The sequence below is a fragment of the Hyperolius riggenbachi genome, chromosome 3, assembly GCF_040937935.1.
Source record: "Hyperolius riggenbachi isolate aHypRig1 chromosome 3, aHypRig1.pri, whole genome shotgun sequence".
Taxonomy (NCBI): domain Eukaryota; kingdom Metazoa; phylum Chordata; class Amphibia; order Anura; family Hyperoliidae; genus Hyperolius; species Hyperolius riggenbachi.
Window position 1 is genome coordinate 14,693,772 of NC_090648.1, and position 20,615 is coordinate 14,714,386.

General features: G+C 50.0%; 1 long non-coding RNA gene across 1 annotated transcript in view; it reads right to left on the minus strand.

The window, feature by feature from the left end:
• The window catches only part of LOC137562498 (uncharacterized), a 41,092-nt gene that overhangs the window by 10,899 nt on the left and 9,578 nt on the right, over positions 1 to 20,615 (minus strand). The window lies entirely within an intron of this gene.

A 20,615-nucleotide genomic window follows, 5' to 3' on the forward strand; every position in this document is an offset into this window, starting at 1 on the left:
AAAGTGTGATGGAGAGGGCAGGGGGGGCCGGGAGTGAAGTGTGATGGAGAGGGCAGGGGGGGGGGGGGGCCGGGAGTGTAGTGTGATGGAGAGGGCAGGGTAGGCCGGGAGTGAAGTGTGATGGAGAGGGCAGGGGGGGCGGGAGTAAAGTGTGATGGAGAGGGCAGGGGGGGCGGGAGTGAAGCGTGATGGAGAGGGCAGGGGGGGGGCGGGAGTGAAGCGTGATGGAGAGGGCAGGGGGGGCGGGAGTGAAGCGTGATGGAGAGGGCAGGGGGGGCGGGAGTGAAGCGTGATGGAGAGGGCAGGGGGGGCGGGAGTGAAGCGTGATGGAGAGGGCAGGGGGGCCGGGAGTGAAGCGTGATGGAGAGGGCAGGGGGGGCCGGGAGTGTAGTGTGATGGAGAGGGCAGGGGGGCCGGGAGTGAAGTGTGATGGAGAGGGCAGGGGGGCCGGGAGTGAAGTGTGATGGAGAGGGCAGGGTAGGCCGGGAGTGAAGTGTGATGGAGAGGGCAGGGGGGGCGGGAGTAAAGTGTGATGGAGAGGGCAGGGGGGGCGGGAGTGAAGCGTGATGGAGAGGGCAGGGGGGGGGCGGGAGTGAAGCGTGATGGAGAGGGCAGGGGGGGCGGGAGTGAAGCGTGATGGAGAGGGCAGGGGGGGCGGGAGTGAAGCGTGATGGAGAGGGCAGGGGGGGCGGGAGTGAAGCGTGATGGAGAGGGCAGGGGGGCCGGGAGTGAAGCGTGATGGAGAGGGCAGGGGGGGCCGGGAGTGTAGTGTGATGGAGAGGGCAGGGGGGCCGGGAGTGAAGTGTGATGGAGAGGGCAGGGGGGCCGGGAGTGAAGTGTGATGGAGAGGGCAGGGGGGCCGGGAGTGTAGTGTGATGGAGAGGGCAGGGGGGCGGGAGTAAAGTGTGATGGAGAGGGCCGGGGGCCGGGAGTGAAGCGTGATGGAGAGGGCAGGGGAGCCTGGAGTGAAGTGTGATGGAAAGGGCAGGGGGGACGGGAGTGTAGTGTGATGGAGAGGGCAGGGGGGCCGGGAGTGTAGTGTGATGGAGAGGGCAGGGGGGCCGGGAGTGTAGTGTGATGGAGAGGGCAGGGGGGCCGGGAGTGTAGTGTGATGGAGAGGGCAGGGGGGCCGGGAGTGTAGTGTGATGGAGAGGGCAGGGGGGCCGGGAGTGAAGCGTGATGGAGAGGGCAGGGGGGCCGGGAGTGAAGCGTGATGGGAGAGGGCAGGGGGGCCGGGAGTGAAGTGCGATGGAGAGGGCAGGGGGGGCCGGGAGTGAAGTGCGATGGAGAGGGCAGGGGGGGCCGGGAGTGTAGTGTGATGGAGAGGGCAGGGGGGCCGGGAGTGAAGCGTGATGGAGAGGGCAGGGGGGCTGGGAGTGAAGTGTGATGGAGAGGGCAGGGGGGCCGGGAGTGAAGTGTGATGGAGAGGTCAGGGGGGCCGGGAGTGAAGTGTGATGGAGAGGGCAGGGGGGGGGCCGGGAGTTAAGTGTGATGGAGAGGGCAGGGGGGGGGCCGGGAGTGAAGTGTGATGGAGAGGGCAGGGGGGCCGGGAGTGAAGTGTGATGGAGAGGGCAGGGGGGGGGGGGGGCGGGAGTGAAGTGTGATGGAGAGGGCAGGGGGGCCGGGAGTGAAGTGTGATGGAGAGGGCAGGGGGGCCGGGAGTGAAGTGTGATGGAGAGGGCAGGGGGGCCGGGAGTGAAGTGTGATGGAGAGGTCAGGGGGGGGGGGGGAGTGAAGCGTGATGGAGAGGGCAGGGGGGCTGAAAGTGAAGCGTGATGGAGAGGGCAGGGGGGCTGGGAGTGAAGCGTGATGGAGAGGGCAGGGGGGCCGGGAGTGAAGTGCGATGGAGAGGGCAGGGGGGGCCGGGAGTGAATCTTGAGCCCCAGGGAGGGCAGTTTGCTCAGGGCCGCCACTCTCACATCTTGGCTGAGCAGAAAGGAATCTCAGGAATTCTCCTCCCTGCCCAGACACTTCCAGGAGAAGGGCGGCCGGACAATGAGTGAGGCTGGGCTGTGCATTATACATTGTGCTATACTTACATACATGTTCCTCCCCCTCCTCCTCCCGGGCAGCCAGAGCCGGGACAAGGTCCTCCAGCACCCAAGGCTGAGACAGCAAAGTGCGCCCCTCCATCCCTGCCTCCCCAGCCGTCACACACTGATTGCTATTAGACTAAGAGGCGCCACAGGGCCCACAACCTCCCCAACACCTTAATATCTAGTTATTTGGCTTGCAGTCACTGCCATGTACCCCTTTTATTATTTCTTTCTGCTTCATACACAATTAGGAATGACAGCTGAATGAATTCTGCGCCCCCTCCTACACTGCGCCCTGAGGCTGGAGCCTCTCCAGCCTATGCCTCGGCCCGGCCCTGCGGGCAGCTCTCCTGCGCTGTGTCACCATGTGCTATATATACACACACATACCGCGCTCTGCTGTCACACGGTCACACTGCTCAGGCCATGTGACACTCGTGGGAAAACACACCAAAGAACTAAAGATCAAACATGTTGCCACTAACCGTTATCTGCAGGTTCTAGCAGGCTCTGATGGCGCCCTCTGTGGCACTGCAAGTCCCAGCATGCACTAAACGTACCCATACACTTACAGTGCTTATACATCCAGCGATTTTCCATCGAGCGATTACAACTATTAACTTTATTACGCAATCAACAATGTGGCAGATCAAAAGTCGAGAGGCTGGTGGCCCACACACTGCGAGATTCTCCCAATTCTCCTTCACCAATCGATCTGAACAGTGTTTTGTCTCCATGCTCTGACGCCCGAAATCCATTCCGAGTCGATCGAAAGCATGTGAACAGTTAATTGGTCAATTCGGTCAGATATCGGCCAATTTAAATCGATCAAGAATCAGGGCTGTGGTGTTGGCACAAAAATCATCCGAATCCAACTCAGTTTATGAAACCTCCGACTCCCTCCCCCAACCCCCCTTCTATTAGATCTTGATCAGATATCAACGGAAACCAATTCAATTATTTATTTGAAGTATATAGTGCCGACATATTACGCAGCTCTGTACAAACTGTCCCTCGTGGCTCTCACATCTAGAACGCGAGCAGCAGCCGGTCCCCCACACGCGTTTATATGCCCTGTGGCGCGTCATCGGGAATCTGCGGTGCAACGCAATTCAGCAGCGGTACTAAATCAACCCGACAGGAAAACGCCGGCTCCCAACTATGAAAAGCTCCCGGGTGCGTCAAACCCCAACGCATCGAAACACAGCCTCGGGTGTAAAAGGTAAAATGGAAGTCTATGGACATTTTATTTTACCTTGGTTAATTATATTTATTTATAAAGTGCCAACATATTCCGTGGCGCTGTACAATGTAAGAAAACAAACAAGGGATACATAACGATACAGACAATGAGATACATCAAATATAAACACTGATACAAGATACAGCACTACTGATTACAATTTGATTTAACATGATGACTAAAATGTATGAATGTCTAACAGAGTGCAAGCAATTACATTAATAACATTCCATGACACAAAAGGGTGAGAGCCCTGCCCTTGCAAGCTTACAATCTAAAGGAATGGGGTGGAAACAAGAGGTGGGGGAAGTATACAGTATATGTACAGGCAGTGCGTAATTAGGTTATTTAGTGGGTGCGTGGCCTAAGCTAGAGAATATGCTTGTCGGAAAAGGTTAATGCAAAGTTCTGACTTTGCGTTTAACCGCTGCAAATGAGCTCTGGTGTGAAAGAGCCCTCAGAGGGGCTCACAATCTAGTCCCTAACATAGTCATATGTCTATGTATGTATCGTGTAGCGTATGTATCGTAGTCTGCGGCCAATTTAGGGGGAATCCAATTAACTTATCTGTATGTTTTTGGGATGTGGGAGGAAACCAGAAAGCCCGGAGGAAACCCACACAGACACGGGGAGAACATACAAAGTCCTTGCAGATGTTGAAATAAATAAACCTGTGGCGCTGTATTGCAGGACATGCGGCCCTCACTTGCTGCTCCACTGAGAATGACATCTTTATTTCTGGTGGATAAGTTGTCCTCATTCAGTAGAAGGCCGGTGGATCAGGCGGGCTGGGCGCAGTGGCGGGTGTGGTGAATGATATGACAGTGATGGAATCAGCCAGAGAAGTCGTCCTGAGCCTGGCCGCCCTCAGGTACACGTGGCAGCGCTGGATCTGCGCCAGGTGAGCTCTGAGGGTGTGCGTGGGTTATTTCTGGTGGATAAATTGCCCTCATTCAGTAGAAGGCCGGTGGATCAGGCGGGCTGTGCGCAGTGGCGGTGTGGTGAATGATATGACAGTGATGGAATCGGCTAGAGAAGTCGTCCTGAGCCCGCCCGGCCTCTGACACACGTGGCAGCGCTGGATCTGTGCCAGGCGAGCGCTGAGGGTGTGCGTGGGTTATTTCTGGTGGATAAGTTGTCCTCATTCAGTAGAAGGCCGGTGGATCAGGCGGGCTGGGCGCAGTGGCGGTGTGGTGAATGATATGACAGTGATGGAGTCGGCCAGAGAAGTCATCCTGAGCCTAGCCGCCCTCAGACACACGTGGCAGCGCTGGATCTGCGACAGACGAGCTCTGAGGTTTTGGGTGGGTTATTTCTTACGATGGGCGGCAAGACCATGAGGCTAAATAAAGCATTTTGTTGTTGTGGTCTCTCTACGGCCACATCCAGCTTCACTTCCTGACTGGACCAGTAAGGTTACCAGATGTGTGCAAAATCCTCCACTACAAACTTTTATTTCCTGTTAAACAATACCGGTTATCCTGCTGGTCTATATGGCTGCAGTAGTGTCTGAATCCCACACCTGAAACAAGCATGCAGCTAGTTTAGTCAGAGCACCTGATCTGCATGCTTGTTCAGGGGCTATGGGTAACATTTATTAGAGGCAGAGCAAGCAATCAACATTGTAAGAAAGAAATAAACAGGACAGCCTCCCATTTCCCTCATCTAATGTGTGCTTCTAACTTTATGCACCAAAATGTCACTTCAAAAATACTGTATCTGTGGAAAGCACCAGATAAATAAGTCCCTCCACTACCAGTTGCTTTGTTTACATAAATGGAGAGTCCTCTAACTACAAAGCACTCGAGATACAAGGTTTTCAGAGATACAAACAAAGCTGACTTCATGAACAAAATAATACACAATACTGCTTTGCTACTACATATTTAGATGTGACAGGTTACAGTATTGTATTAACTGTTATAAGTTTGTTTAAAGGACTTCTGAGGCAAACTTTAAAAATCTAATTTTGTACTCACCTGGGGCTTCTTCCATCCCCGAGGAACAGTCTCAGTCCCTCGCCGCAGCCCGCTTCGGTGACCCCGTTGGCCGCCTGCAATTATGGCGACCTGCCGGCGGGGGACGGCTTATATGCGCACGTCCACGTCATCTGGCGCGTACTGCGCCTGCACACAACTATATGAGCAGTATATCCGTTCTGCTCCCATGTGACTGCGCAGAGTGATGTCACAGGACAGGAGTGCGCTTGTTCCTGCGTCCCGGCGTGCGCACCGATTGGAGAGGCGGGGGGAGCGAGCGCGCTCCTGTCCTTTGACATCCCTCTGCGCAGTAACATAGGAGCAGGATGGATATACTGCACATGTAGCTGTGCATAGACGCAGTATGCACCAGATGACGTGGACACGCGAGCACTCAGGAGATTCGACCCCACCGGCGGGTCGCCATCATTGCGGGCACACAGAGGGGGCCCGGGACTGTTGCTCGGGGCTGGAAGAAACCCCAGGTGAGTACAAAATAGATTTTTAAGTTTACATCCTTAAAGTCCTTTAAGACACTTTAAAAACACAATCAACACACATTGTTTATAATACTATATGTCCAAATCCAGAGCTGTCAGTAATTAAATCATTTATCCTCATTTCCCCGTGTATAACGCAGGACTCAACTTACACACAGTCAGCACAGTTCCAATCCCAACTCAAGCCAGAACGTAAAGCAGTAAGGAGTCTATAGGCAAGGATGCCTAATGATCCTGATCACCCGTGGAGCAAAGTGGCTGCAGCTGTGGCACTTTGAGTCCGCCTGGAGAAAGGTGCGATATAAATGTTGTGTCTTGTCTTTGTCTAGTGAATGAGAGAAGATTTGTAACACCCTTGCCATTCACATTACAGCTCAGGAGAAGCAGGAAGTTTGTAGAGTGAAATAGCGATGGACATATGCTGAGAAGTGAGGCATTCCTGTCAGTCCAGCGTTACATATTGTTAGGCTTGGTGGCACATACTTTACATTGCTTGCATTGTATGCCGTTTATGAAATGAGATGCTTAACTGCTCCACACTGATCATTCCAGCTCTGTCATGGACCGGGCGTGTCAGAACCTGCCAATCAGTCTGTGCAGATGTGGTAAACAAGTGACAAATGTTCCTGAGCTGTGCAGCTAGTTATCCCTGCGGGAGGCTACACTGGCCTGCACGTTCTGAGGACCAGTGATACTGAGTACAGATTCCAGACCGGAAAAGTAACAACTTGGACTAAAGGTTTATACACTCATCAAAGGAAAGTTATCGAAAATTATCAACGAACGATGGAAGACAGGTCATGAGTGACACGTCGCTAGCAATGGCATGAGTGAACCATTCTTTTCACGCAGCAGCACTTTATGGATGCTTCATTCATGACCTGCAGATTCCTGTACACAAGCTAGATTATGAACGATTGTTGGCCGAAACAATCCACCATAACAATCCAAACTAAAAGAGCACAGACATTTAGCATTGTGTTTCAGTTGTTCCCTTCTATTTTTGCTGACAATTGCTTGATCAGTCTTTTGATTTGAACAACTTCCATCTGATGTGCGTACAGCTTGAAAGACACCTGAAGTGAAAGATACGGAGGCTGCCATATTTATTTCCTTTTTAAACAGATTGCCTGGCTGTCCTGCTGTTCCTCTGCCTCAAATACTTCTAGACCCTGAACAAGCATACAGGTCAGATATTAGAGTTTAGTTTGATTGCATTCGCCACATGCTTGTTTCAGGTGTGTGATTCAGACACTATTGATGCATGGTAGATCAGCAGGACAGCCAGGCAACTGGTATTGATTAAAAAGGAGAAAAAAAAATGGCAGCCTCCATGTCCTTCAAAGGTGGCTATACATGATTAAATTTTTTCAGCTTGATCAAATAATCAGTTAAAAAAAAAATCAATATACCATAAATTTACTTTATGATCAATTGTTGCAATAAATAAATAAATAAATTAAAAAAAATCAGTTTTTATATTTTTCAATCTGATTTTTCCAACACATCCGATCAGAATTAAAAAATAAATAAATAAATAAATAATACATTAGTATCATTACGGCCAATATTTATTTTGGTCATTCATGTCGACGGCAAACTGAAATATAAAGTTTTTACAAACATTAAATTGCAAAGAGCCGTGTGCATCCCAGATAAGTTTCTAGGAAATGTGTAGCAAGAACAGAATTTCTCTTTAGCAGAAAAACAAAAGTTTGCCTTCATAAAACAGAAGATATTTGCGATTCTTCAGACTGGAGTGAGCATATGCTGTCTCCCACAATGCACCACTGCTGAATAACTGTCACATAGCAGCATGACAGGCGGGAAACACATGTCAGAAGTGTGTCTGCAGGCCCACATTCCAGCACAGCTGGTGCGAAGTCATGTGACAGACTACAGGAAACACCGGAGGAGAAGCAGCCAGGAGGTCACGGAAGCACTTCCCAATACCTGGAAAACATTAGCAAGAGGCAGAGAAAACAACACAGCTGTGGACGTTCCACCAGCCGGGAGGGAGGAGGGAGACACCGCATCCCAATTCCGATACATCACATTCTGGATGGACCTCAACTGAGATCTACAATATCATCACTTAAAATAAATCATTGCTCATTCGAGGGAACCCTATACTCTCTCTTCATACTATATGTACCCACGTTTATCTCATATCATGATGTCAGACACCTTTGTCAAGTGTGTATAAAGCCGCATCTACACACGTAGATGCGGCCGCGATGTTCCTAGCGGCTCGATTGATAAGATCCGACAGGACGGATCTTCCCACCGCCGATTCCCTGCTCGCTCCCCGCAAGGGGACAATGGCAGGGAATCGAGCGGAAGATAAGCGGCGCCGGCGGGGAATCGAATGCGGCGCACACGCGGCGAGCAGGGACGCGGCGGGCATGCGCGGGGACACGGAAGAGGCGATGTAGATGTAGATGAGGCTTTAGAGTCCTGTCAACAACTCATCAGTGATTGGACACTCTAGATAAATCACATCCAATCATTACTGTTACTCGCCAGCAGGTCCCCCTGCACATCCGCCCTCCCTCTCAGGTCCCAACGCGTTGCTCAACAGCAATTGGGGCTGCTCAAATCCGGATCCAGGAGACACCCGGATAGTTGCTATCCGGATTTCTCCCAGTAAACCTGTGTGGGGTGGGAGGGAGGGTCAAGCTTACCTGTCTGACGTCTTCTTCGTCCGTCCCTCGGCGCCTCCCACGATGCGGTCCACGCGCCTTACGTGACTACAAACACTTCCTCCTTCAACCCGGAAGGAGGAAGTGTTTGTAGTCACGTGTCCGCCGCGTGGACCGCATCGTGGGAGGCGCCAGAGATGGACGAAGACAAGGTCAGACAGGTAAAATTGACCCCCCCGCCCAGGTTTACTGGGAGATATCCAGATAGCAACTATCCGGGTATCTCCCGGATCCAGATTTGAGCAGCCCTAAACAGCATGTAGGTACAGCAATCAAGCCAAAACATTCTGTAAGAATAGTTGGGGCAAAGATGACAGGACCAATCGCTCGAAAATCTTAAAATTTTAAATATATGTAAACAAACAGATAAGTAGTAGGTTTCTTCAAAAACAAAATAAGCCATACATTACTTTTTTCCTGTGTTGCTGCCACATTAAGTAGTAGAAATCTGACAGAACCTACAGGTTTTTGACTAGCCCATCTCCTCATGGGGATTCCAAGGTTTGTTTGTTTTTTTTTCAAACTCGCTCAGTCAAACTGCCACAAAAAGTGTATGGTGAGCAGGGAGGCTAGTCAGCATCTTTGTATAAATCTTTTTCAGGGAATATCTTTATAAAGAATAAAGGCCATGCTGAGAAACTCCTATGGAGAGATGGGCTAGTCCAAAACCTGTCGGTTCTGTCAGATTTCTACTACCTACTGTAAGTGACAGCAACATAGTAGAAAAGTAATTTCTGACTCATTTTACTCTGGGAGAAACATACTTCCTGTTGGTATACGTTTACATACATTTTAAGATTTCCGCGACAGTGGTCCTTTTACGTGTGCACAGGCCTTTAGAAATCTTTATTCAAGACAGGTCCTATTTGAGCTCATGACCATCATGTCATTAAGAGCAGTCATAAGTCACAAGCTGGTAATCTGAGTTTAATAGCTGTAAATGTTGCGTGTCGATGTGAGTGATGCAGAGAGGGGATATTGACGGACTCCGGGGAAAGACACCGCACTAATCTCATTATACACAGCTCCCTGGTGTGGAAGAGGTCAGTGCTGTATAAAGACATAATAAAAATATTGTATGACAGACTATTACTATGGAAAGGGTAGATTGTGAGCTCCTCTGAGGACAGTCAGTGACATGACCATGTACTCTCTGTAATGTGCTGCAGAAGATGTCAGTGCTATATAAATACATAATAATAATAATATGGTAGGACATTACACTATGACTATGGCAGGATTAGAGTGTGAGCTCCTCTGAGGACAGTCAGTGACATGACTATGTACTCTAATGTACTGCAGGAGATGTCAGTGCTATATAAATACATAATAATAATATGGTAGGATATTAGACTATGACTATGGCAGGATTAGAGTGTGAGCTCCTCTGAGGACAGTCAGTGACATGACTATGTACTCTGTAAAGTGCTGCAGAAGATGTCAGTGCTATATAAATACATAATAATAATATGGTAGGACATTAGACTATGACTATGGTAGGATTAGAGTGTGAGCTCCTCTGAGGACAGTCAGTGACATGACTATGTACTATGTAAAGTGCTGCAGGAGATGTCAGTGCTATATAAATACATAATAATAAATAATAATAATATGGTAGGACATTAGACTATGACTATGGTAGGATTAGAGTGTGAGCTCCTCTGAGGACAGTCAGTGGCATGACTATGTACTCTGTAATGTGCTGAAGGATATGTCAGTGCTATATAACTGATAAATATCTGGGGTTTTTTTTGTTTGTTTTTTTACTTAAATTGTTTTGCACTTTGTACACAAAGTGAAATCTGACCAATCCAAGTAGTCAGAAATACACAAGGCCTATGAGACGTAATCATTTTAGATTGCATGCAACCTACAATACAAAAATGGTCATATTTATTTCACCGGCCATCTTTCTCACACGCTGAAAAAAAAAAATCAGTATTACATTAATGATGTGATCTCTGAACATCTGCAGAGAGGATATTTATAATGAGGTCCAGCAGAGCTGGAGGAATAACCGCGTATGCCATCACCAGATTAGGATTTGGTTATTTCCACCATGTCACACCTGACTGACCCACCCACCAGCTGAATGCAGAGAGGAGATGAAACAAGCATGAAAATGGTCCTTGCCTCCATACGCTCCCTGTATTCACTTATTGGCCCAATTACTGATATAATTTGTCTTACAGGGAACCGAAACTGAGAGGGATATGGATGTTTCCTTTTAAAAAATAAATTTTGCCTGGCAGTCCTGCTGATCACTTTGGCTGCAGTAGTGGCTGAATCACACACCCGAAACAAGCATGCAGCTAATCCAGTCTGACTTCAGTCAGAGCACCTGATCTGCATGCTTGTTCAGGGGCTGTGGCTAAAAGTATTAGAGACACAGGATCAGCAGGAGAGTCAGGCAACTAGTATTATTTGAAAAGGAAAAATCCATATCCTTCTCAGTTTAGGTTCCATTTAATACATTTTGGGGTTAGATTGGGCTTTGTGACAGCAGCCTCCGTATTTCACCAATGTCAGAATTATTTTAATAACAAATCAAGCCCTAATCTGCAGTGACATATAAATAGCCCGGGATTAGATTCAATAATTGCTCATTTTACATCACAACACACAGATCCGGACCGGTTCTTCTCGTTACTCCAGATAAATGAAAGCACAATCTCTGGATGTTATGTACTATTAATGGAATGGTGAGTACAGAACACAGGCTTCCAACACTGGATCAAACTCCTCACATGACGCAAGTGTGAGTACGTGGCGCAGGCCTCCGACACGGGACCAATCCTGACACATGACCCAAGTGTGAGTACGTGGCACAGGCTTCCGACATGGGACCAATCCTGACACATGACCCAAGTGTGAGTACGTGGCGCAGGCCTCCGACATGGGACCAAACCTGACATGACGCAAGTGTGAGTACGTGGCGCAGGGTTCCGACATGGGACCAATCCTGCCACATGACGCAAGTGTGAGTACGTGGCGCAGGCCTCCGACATGGGACCAAACCTGACACATGACCCAATTGTGAGTGCGTGGCCCAGGCCTCCGACATGGGACCAAACCTGCCACATGACACAAGTGTGAGTACGTGGCACAGGCTTCCGACATGGGACCAAACCTGCCACACGACGCAAGTGTGAGTACGTGGCGCAGGCCTCCGACATGGGACCAAACCTGACATGACGCAAGTGTGAGTACGTGGCGCAGGGTTCCGACATGGGACCAATCCTGCCACATGACGCAAGTGTGAGTACGTGGCGCAGGCCTCCGACATGGGACCAAACCTGCCACATGACCCAAGTGTGAGTACGTGCACAGGCTTCCGACATGGGACCAATCCTGACACATGACGCAAGTGTATGTGGCGCAGGCCTCCGACATGGGACCAATCCTGCCACATGACGCAAGTGTATGTGGCGCAGGCCTCCGACATGGGACCAATCCTGACACATGACCCAAGTGTGAGTACGTGGCACAGGCTTCCGACATGGGACCAAACCTGCCACATGATCCAAGTGTGAGTACGTGGCGCAGGCTTCCGACATGGGACCAATCCTGACACATGACGCAAGTGTGAGTACGTGGCGCAGGCCTCCGACATGGGACCAAACCTGACATGACGCAAGTGTGAGTACGTGGCGCAGGGTTCCGACATGGGACCAATCCTGCCACATGACGCAAGTGTGAGTACGTGGCGCAGGCCTCCGACATGGGACCAAACCTGCCACATGACCCAAGTGAGTACGTGCACAGGCTTCCGACATGGGACCAATCCTGACACATGACGCAAGTGTATGTGGCGCAGGCCTCCGACATGGGACCAATCCTGCCACATGACGCAAGTGTTTGTGGCGCAGGCCTCCGACATGGGACCAATCCTGACACATGACCCAAGTGTGAGTACGTGGCACAGGCTTCCAACATGGGACCAAACCTGCCACATGATCCAAGTGTGAGTACGTGGCGCAGGCTTCCGACATGGGACCAATCCTGACACATGACGCAAGTGTGAGTACGTGGCGCAGGCTTCCGACACTGGACCAATCCTGACACATGACCCAAGTGTGAGTACGTGGCACAGGCCTCCGACACGGGACCAATCCTGCCACATGACCCAAGTGTGAGTACGTGCACAGGCTTCCGACATGGGACCAATCCTGACACATGACGCAAGTGTATGTGGCGCAGGCCTCCGACATGGGACCAATCCTGCCACATGACGCAAGTGTATGTGGCGCAGGCCTCCGACATGGGACCAATCCTGCCACATGACACAAGTGTGAGTACGTGGCGCAGGCCTCCGACATGGGACCAATCCTGCCACATGACGCAAGTGTATGTGGCGCAGGCCTCCGACATGGGACCAATCCTGCCACATGACGCAAGTGTATGTGGCGCAGGCCTCAGACATGGGACCAAACCTGCCACATGACGCAAGTGTATGTGGCGCAGGCCTCCGACATGGGACCAATCCTGCCACATGACGCAAGTGTATGTGGCGCAGGCCTCAGACATGGGACCAAACCTGCCACATGACGCAGGTGTGAGTACGTGGCACAGGCTTCAGACATGGGACCAAGCCTGCCACATGACCCAAGTGTGAGTACGTGGCACAGGCTTCCGACATGGGACCAAACCTGACACATGACGCACGTGTGAGTACGTGGCCCAGGCCTCCGACATGGGACCAATACTGCCACATGACGCAAGTGTGAGTACGTGGCCCAGGCCTCCGACATGGGACCAAACCTGCCACACGACGCAAGTGTGAGTACGTGGCACAGGCCTCCGACATGGGACCAAACCTGCCACATGATGCAAGTGTGAGTACGTGGCACAGGCTTCCGAAATGGGACCAAACCTGCCACATGACGCAAGTGTGAGTACGTGGCACAGGCTTCCGACATGGGACCAAACCTGACACATGACCCAAGTGTGAGTACGTGGCCCAGGCCTCCGACATGGGACTAAACCTGCCACATGACGCAAGTGTGAGTACGTGGCGCAGGCTTCCGACATGGGACCAAACCTGCCACATGACGCAAGTGTGAGTACGTGGCACAGGCTTCCGACATGGGACCAAACCTGCCACATGACGCAAGTGTGAGTACGTGGCACAGGCTTCCGACATGGGACCAAACCTGCCACATGACGCAAGTGTGAGTACGTGGCGCAGGCCTCCGACATGGGACCAATCCTGCCACATGACGCAAGTGTGAGTATGTGGCGCAGGCTTCAGACATGGGACCAATACTGCCACGACGCAAGTGTGAGTACGTGGCCCAGGCCTCCGACATGGGACCAAACCTGCCACATGACACAAGTGTGAGTACGTGGCACAGGCTTCCGACATGGGACCAAACCTGCCACACGACGCAAGTGTGAGTACATGGCACAGGCCTCCGACATGGGACCAAACCTGCCACATGACGCAAGTGTGAGTACGTGGCCCAGGCCTCCGACATGGGACTAAACCTGCCACATGACGCAAGTGTGAGTACGTGGCTCAGGCTTCCGACATGGGACCAAACCTGCCACATGACGCAAGTGTGAGTACGTGGCACAGGCTTCCGACATGGGACCAAACCTGCCACATGACGCAAGTGTGAGTACGTGGCCCAGGCCTCCGACATGGGACTAAACCTGCCACATGACGCAAGTGTGAGTACGTGGCGCAGGCTTCAGACATGGGACCAATACTGCCACGACGCAGGAGTATGTGGCGCACACCTCCGACACGGGATCAAGCTCCCCCCTCCCCCCAACATAACATGAGAACGTGGCCCAGGCTTCTGGCACGGGATAAAACCTGGCATATAATGACATGAGAACGTGGCTCATGCTTCCAACATGGGATAAAACCTGCCACCAACAGGAGTATGTAACACAGGCTTCCATCATGGGACCAAACCTGCCACATGACGCAAGCGCGAATATGTGGCACAGGCTTCTGGCACGGGACCAAATCTGCGACATGACAACGCACGCATGAATACGTGGTACAGGCTTCAGACATGAGACCTGGCACAAATACATGCCACAGTGGGGTGGTTGGTTGCTGCAGAGTTTTGTCCGTTGCTCCTCCCACCACTCATCTACTGCTCCTCTCAGCAAATCTGTAAACTCACTCCTCCCCTGCACTCATTGTCAAATCTCTACTCTGGCTCCTCCCACCACACACCTGCCATTGCTCCTCCTCTCTGTAGAGGTCTTAATCTGCTCCTCCTATCTTCAGACCTCTACCTAGATCTCTAAACTGCCTCCTCACCTGCTCCTATACCTTGGCTCCTCCCACCATCCCTCCCCTGCAGACCTCTAAAAAAACGACTTCCATCGTAAATTAGAACCTAAATTGCCATCATAGCATAGCCGATCGACCAACCAATTAGATTATTACAGAATTGGTTGAAAATCTGTGCCGCCAAGTGCAGGCCCAATCGAGGATACGACCAATTTCGTCCCAATAGTCAATTGCGCCTAGTGCAAGATGACAGGCCGAAGGTGGTTGCTCGAGTGTGCGTCGGTACAGCGTCCGATTTCGAAACGAGTAATGAACCAACGAAACCCACACCACTGCCGCCATAATGTATAAGTGTGCCCCCCGTGGGCATTATACATTACCTGTCCTGCGTGGTGGTAAACTCCGGGCGGCCTCCGTACATGCCACTTGTGCATAGCGTCCAATGTCAGCGCATATCGTCTGACGTCAGACGCTAGTGGTGTGTTGGAGAGCTGCCCGGAGGTTACGGACACCGTGTTGAAGGCTGCCACAGCAGAGGTAATGTATGAATGCACATGCTGGGGGAGGGGCACACTTATACATTAGGGGGCAGCGGCAGGGCGGACTCAGCCGATTCCCTGAAGAATTCTTGCTGAAATTGGACGGGAATCGGCCTGCAATATACGGTCAGCTTCCACAAAGAGATTTAGCTCTAATCAGATTCGATTAGAGATAAATTTGTCTGTCGAATCTGCCCATTTTCTCCTGATATATGGGCACCTTTATTGTTTACGGCACAGCTTTCTACAGAGACAACAAAGGGAGCGCCTAACAGTTCTACAGTGAATACGTACTAAAGTTGAATGAAGCTTCCGAAACTAAAGAGCATTTGAAAGCATTCCCTGTGTGAAAAATGTTAACTAACAATGTAGAGAGCAGCACATTTGCACTGCTCTGCTAATTAACAAATGTAATCAACACCCGACCAGGATAAGCTCTCTGCCTGGCCTCTTCACTCTGCTCCACCTCCCTTCTCTGCTCAATAGACCCCTCACCATGGCAACAGTTGATTCACTTCAACAGAGGGGATGGATCAGTTGGAGTGCAAATCGCAATCACCTAGTGACTACCATTTTGCGGGACGGAATTTTGTGATTTTGTTGCGATTTCCGTTCAAGAGAATGCGTGCGGTGTATGGGGGGGGGGGGGGGGGGAAATCGGTTAGTCACATTGTATGGAAATCTAACCATATCCTTTGCAGATTTCTGGGGGTTTTCCCCCTCCTCGCACAGTCACACTGCAGGAGGAGAAACATCTGACTCTTCTGGTGACCGGTCATTAGTGAGGGAACATTATAATTAGCCGCCTCTTCACTATTATTAGGTATGTAGAGGAGGGTGAGACTAATAAGCAGAAAATAGCTACAGAATTTCACAATCCCGTTAAGTCCTGGGCCTCCCAGAACAGCTACAGACCAATCCAGACCTGCTGTGTGTGCCCAGGAGCTGCTGCAGAACCTCCAGAGTCACCTGACCCCAAAGTAGCCTTCCCAAGTACAGATCGGTGAAGACTTTAGCCAGGTACACACTTTCAATCAGAATTGGCCAATCACTGACCTTTATGTAGCATGAGGGTTAACACATATTAATTGACTACTATGAGCAGATTGTGTAGGTAAACCCCCATTCTATATGGAGGTGGTAAAATTGGTCAGCGATTGGCCAATCATAATTGAAGAGTCGGAGGTTTCATAAACTTGGAGTTGGAATCTGATGATTTTTGTACCGACTCCACAGCCCTGAGCAGAATAAACACGCATGGGCACCTATGGGCAGAGTTACACACATCCTCCGCTGAGGTTTTTCTCCTCCCGGTTTCAGCCACGCAGAAGCTAGACCTGCACGATTTTATGGGAGTCGATGCATCTGTACAGCCCAGAGCACCGATCTGTCAGTGGAGGAATCATCTCCCCATCCCTGCCAGGGAAGCAGTATCTGTGTGTGTGTATGCCCCTTTCAGCACTGATTATTGTATAGAATTCAGTCGGTGCCTGAACACATTATTCAGAACCCCCTCCCTTTAGATTCAAAAAGGTAGCCATAACATCTACCAACTTCGTGGCTGATTCACCATCAGATTTAATAAATCGGTGCCGCCTAGAATTTGCCCAATCGATGATGCAACCAATTTTGGCCCGAAATTAGTCACGTGTATTGATCAGACATGTGTCAATATGTCAGGCCATTGTTGTCAATCGGGTGCGCGGTGGTAACAGCGAGCAATACCAGGACGAGCGATGAACGCAATGAAACCCCGAGGCTGCCCCCCCCCCCCCCTAATGTCAAGTGTGCCTACCGCGATACACTATACTTTACCTGTCCGCCTCTGGCTCCACCCATACACGACACACACGCCTACGTTACTCCGGCAACCATGTGTAGGATCGGAGCCTGGAGCCAGTGGCGACACGGACAGGTAGGCCCGATGCACACCAAACCCGCTAGCAGATTTTGAAACGCTTTTTCTTATTTTTCTGTAGCGTTTCACCTAGCATTTTGCGGTTTTGTGAAGCGGTTTTGGTGTAGTAGATTTCATGTATTGTTACAGTAAAGCTGTTACTGAACAGCTACTGTAACAAAAACGCCTGCAAAACCGCTCTGAACTGCCGTTTTTCAGAGCGGTTTTCCTATACTTTACATTGGAAGCAGAAACGCCTCCGCAATCCAAAATCTGCAGCAGCCCGGGAGTATGCGTTTCTACAAAACGCCTCCCGCTCTGGTGTGCACCAGCCCATTGAAATACATTACCCAAGCGTTTCCACATCCGCAATCGGATCTGAAAATGCTGCCGAACCGCTCTGGTGTGCACTAGGCCGTAAAGTATAGCGCATGGGGGGCGCCACATTTAACATTAGGTGGATAAGCATCAGGCCGGCGTCACAAGGCCGATTCCTGCTCAATTTCAGCATTAAACTGACCGGGTATTGGCAGCCGACAGATCGCTCTCTAATCAGATTCAATTAGAGAAAGACGCATCTCGTCATCAAATCTGCCCATCATCACTAGACAGCAGGGCCCTCCCTCCTTGTGTATCCCACTTCATTGTGCTCACGAACTGGCATTGTGTGTCTAATGCTGGGAACACACATTGGCCTCAATTCACTAAGATCATGCTAGAGATAATAAGGCAAGAGAAAACTTACCTCCACACAGTGAGAGAGTTATCTTATCTCTTCATTCCTTAAGTTACCTCTCCTGTAGTTAATTTACCTCCTCTGTAGTTATTTTCACATGCAGCTAATTAACAGCCTGTCTTTAACTCTGGAGTTATTTTAAGGATTGGAGAGTTAATTTAAAGACAGAAGAGTTAACTTTTTGGTTTGCCTGAGGTAAAATGTTTCCTGAATACTACATGCCTTATCACCATGGTAACAACTCTAGAAGAGCTATTAAACACAGGAGATAAGTTTAGTGAATTGAGGCCAATGAGATTTTTCAGTCAATGTACTGTCTGATGTTATTTTCGATTAATTTTCTTATCTCTTCTTATCAATTTCCATTCACTTCTATGAGAAATCGATCAGAAAAATGGTTGAGAATAAAAATCGGACATGTCGGAAATTATCTATCGAACCATCTATCTTCTGAGAGAACTTACGGTGTATTCCTAGCATTACTGCATTACCTGCATCATTGTATGTAACCTTATTTATTGCCCAGTGCTCCAACAACAAAATATAAAGGAGACACCATTAAATGTAAAGGAGACATTGTTCAGATGCAAAGGAAGTGTCATTCGGATGTATAGGCTCGTGTAAATAACCCCTGGAGGTGATCAGACAAACCAGTCATGCAGATAATCCCAGTGCAGTCCTGGAGGAACTCAGGCGGTTATCACACTGGGTGAAAAGTCATCTCGCATCACACCAGACAGGCGTCTGACTCCACAGTGTTTACAGAGCTCAGCTGGGTGAGGGGAACTCAGGGACAAGGTGGCAAAGTCCGGGGAACTACACACAGGGTGTGCGCTGCATAATGAAACTCCTGATTGATGAATACAAAGGCCAGTCAGTTCTGCAGCCAGGCCAGTCATTTCCCTGAAGAGTAGGGATGGTCTTGCTTAGAAGTCATGGAGTCAAGTTTGATCAGCTGATAAATTTATAAAGGTGTCCATACATCAGATATGTATGGACAGATCGAGCAAGAGAGAACTCTCTCTAATCGGGGAAACATCTGTTGCCTGCCCATACACCACAGGCCGATTCACGATCGATTTCAGCATGAAATAGCTCGAGAATCAGCTTTGTGACGCCACATCGTTCCCCCCCCCCCCATAAGTAAAAATGTTCCCGCCCAGCGGCGTATACTTTACCTGTGTGTCGCTCCCACCGTCCACATACATGCACCTCATGTGGTTGCCGGCATATATGTGGGTGACGTCTCACACGTCTGCGTCACTCTCCCGGTTATCACATGCCGTTACCGCCACGCAACCGATCGAGCACGTCTGCCCTGTATCTTGCAGCATGTCTGGTCGATACATGCGACCAATTACAAGCCGAAATTGGTCACATCGTCGATCGAGCATGGTCTTGGCAGCACCGATTTTCATCCGATTCGATTATAATCATTGAATCGGATGGTCGATCAGCCGCCAAGTCACCTGATGTATGGCCAGCTTTAGGCTCCGATTTGCTGGTCATGACACAGCTGAAGTCATCACAGCAAATCACAACCTTACAAACCTATCAGCTGATCAAACTGATCACATGCTCCAACATGAGTTCTCCTAGGCAGGGACATCCCTACTGATGAGGAGGCCTCTTAAAAGTCAGTTGGTTTAAAGTATACTGAGCACCTGGGTGCTTCCAAATGCAAAAACATTCTCAAACCACCCTCCCCCTAAGGGAGGTTCGGTAACTGTGTGGGGCTTTGGGAGGCAGCATGGCATGACAAGACAAGAGATTTATATCATGCTTTTCTCCTGGCAGACTCAAAGCGCTACAGAGCTGCAGCCACTAGGGGGCATTCCACCGGCAACCCGGATCATTAGGAGTCCCAGGCCGCCGCAATGCATGCTGGGGAGGTGTGATGCATGCTGGGAGATTTAGTTCCGTTTGATAGGATTACATCTCCAGGCAAACAGTGCGACTGCCAGGGACATAGAGATCACTGCGGTTCTGCAGCACGGGGAGATAGAAAATGGAGGCATCCATATAGATAAGGGGCTACTGAGCTGCCACCCGTAAATTAACACCTTCTGCACCCCCAAAAGCCCACACAAACCAACCGCTACAGAGAATCTCATTTTCTAAGTTTTTAAAAATGTGTGATTAGTTCCCTTTATGAAACAAATCTAGCATGAATACGTAGACCCTTCATAAGCCCCACTGTGTTTTGATATGACTCGTTAAAATCTCCACAATGAAACGCACTGACTTGCTGAAACACCCAGAGTTAAGGCCCATACACGTCAGATTTTTCCGAACGTCCCGTCGTTCACACGCCAAATCGCGCGTGTGTACAGACTGTCGTTCGGGTGATAAGACTGATTTTGAGCGATCCGCCCAGCGGATCGCTCAAGACCAGTCTTATCACCCGAACGACAGTCTGTACACACGCCCGATTTGGCGTTCGGAAAAATCCGACGTGTGTATGGGCCTTTACAGATTACCCAGCAAGCTCATGGTGAACCACAACTCCTAGGAGTGTGTAAACAACAATAAAAAAAAACTAAATGTTTTGCCGAAACAAAAAATGTAAAATCTACTGTAAAAGCATGGACTTAGGGCTCGTTTCCACTCGAGCGAATCTGCATGCGTTTCCTGCATGCAGATTCGTTCAACCAATACAAGTGGATGGCGCCGTTTCCACTTGTCAGGAATTCTGTGCGGCTCGCTCTGCAGAAAAAAAATCTGCACAGC